This window comes from Phoca vitulina, unplaced genomic scaffold (genome assembly GCF_004348235.1).
Source record: "Phoca vitulina isolate PV1807 unplaced genomic scaffold, GSC_HSeal_1.0 scaffold35, whole genome shotgun sequence".
NCBI classification, from domain to species: Eukaryota; Metazoa; Chordata; class Mammalia; order Carnivora; family Phocidae; genus Phoca; species Phoca vitulina.
Window position 1 is genome coordinate 15800367 of NW_022589738.1, and position 2133 is coordinate 15802499.

A 2133-nucleotide genomic window follows, 5' to 3' on the forward strand; every position below is an offset into this window, starting at 1 on the left:
GAGAAACCGTGCTTTAGCTACCATCCACCTCTCTGAGGGAGGAAGCACTTTCCAGGCTACCGTGGCTGAGAGCCTGAGGAACGGGTTCCTTACGTGAAACCGAGGGAGAAGGAGTCCGGGCCAGAAGGCTCCTCTCGACTCAGCTCTTGTTACCTGAACCTAACACTTTGGCTCCATGTGTGCATAGGAATGCTAAGGGTTCCACACTGATTTGGCAGAAAGAAGCCGGTCAAGAACCCCAGCTTCAGCTCATTCGCCTCTCCACAGGGTGGCAGCATTTTCAAGTCTGCTTGAGTGCAAACCTGGGGAAGGAGTCCCAGCAGAATTCGGAGGGAGAAATAAGCATGGGCAGAAGGCACCTATCGACTCAACTCTTGTTTCGGGAAACTAGATGGGCTCTCCCGTGTGTGCGTGGAGTCCTCAGTGCCATCCACGCAACGCAAAGGAACAAAACCGTAGAGAACCCGTGCCTCAGCAAAGATGGCCCTTCGTGAGCGTGCACTTCATCTATTGTGTGTTTTTGTGAAAGCATGAGAAATGGAACCTAAACGTAACTCGGAGTGAGAAGCAGGCCTGGAAGGAAGGCTGCTGTCGACTCACCTCTTGTTTGAGGAGATTAGCACTGCTGTAGCCTGTGTGCCTGGATGCCTAGTTACCAGGCTTCTAACACCAAGAATCAATCCTATAGAGTGACTGCGCTTGAGTTAACATTGCCGTTCCTGAAGCAGGAGGAATTTGACACTGCTCGTGTACGAGAGACCGGGCAAAGGGTCCCAGACGTGAAATGGAGTGAGAAACAGGCCGGTGCGGAAGGCAGCTCTCAAGTCACCTCTGGTTGATGAGGCTAGTACCCTTGCCCCGGGGGTGCCTGCAGGCCTAAAGCCAACCACCTAACTGAAAGGAACAACTCTGTAGGGAATTCCTGCTTCGGCTAAAAGAGCCATGCCTCAGGGTGGACGCATTTTGCTGTGTGCATGCGTGAGCGCACTGCAAGGGAGTCCAAAACCATTTTCCTTGTGAGACCCAGGCCCCGGAAGAAGCCAGAACACGACTCCCCACTTGCTCCATGAAGCTAGTACTGCGGCCCCACTTTTGCATGGAAGTCTAATAGCTAGCTTTCTAACTCGGAGAAAAAACACTGTAGAGAAACCGTGCTTTAGCTACCGTCGACCTCTCTGTGGGCGAAGCAGTTTAGGGTGTACTGTGGCTGAGAGCCTGGGGACGGTTTCCATTTCGTAATATCGGGGGAGAGAGAGGCCGGTACATAGGGCAGCTCTCAACTCACTACATGGTTATGGGGCTAGTTCCGTTGCCCCATGGGTGTGTGCTGGCTGAAACACAACCACCTAACTCGAAAGAAAAACTCAGTACAGAATCTGTGCTTCAGCTAAAACAGCTGCTCCTGAGGGTGGAAGCTTCTTTTGTGTGTGTGCGTGAGAGCACTGCAAGGGAGTGGCAAACCTAATTTGGAGGGAGCCTCAGGCAGCTGCAGAAGGCAGCACACGACTCCTCACTTATTTCGTGAAGCCAGCACTGCGGCCCCAATTTTGAATGGAGGTCTAATAGCTAGCGTTCTAACTCGAAGAAACAACACTGTAGAGAAACCGTGCTTTAGCTACCGTCGACCTCTAGACGGAGGAAGCATTACACGGAGTACCGTGGCTGAGAGCCTGGGGAACGGGTTCCATACGTGAAACCAAGGGAGAAATAGGTCCGGGCAGAAGGCACCTCTGGACTCAGCTCTTGCTACCTGAAGCTAACACTACGGCTCCATGTGTGCTTGGAATGCTATGTGCTCGACACTGACTGGGAAGAAACAAGCCTGTAAGGAATCCGAGCTGCAGCTCATTCGCCTACCAGGCTACTAACACCAAGAATCAATGCTGTAAATGTCCACAATAGCCAAACTGTGGAAAGAGCCAAGATGTCCATCAACAGATGAATGGATAAAGAAGATGTGGTATATATATACAATGGAATATTATGCAGCCATCAAAAGGAATATGATCTTGCCATTTGCAACGATGTGGATAGAATTGGAGGGTATTATGCTGAGCGAAATAAGTCAAACAGAGAAAGATATGTATCGTATGACCTCACTGATATGAGGAATTCTTAATCTCAGGAAACAAA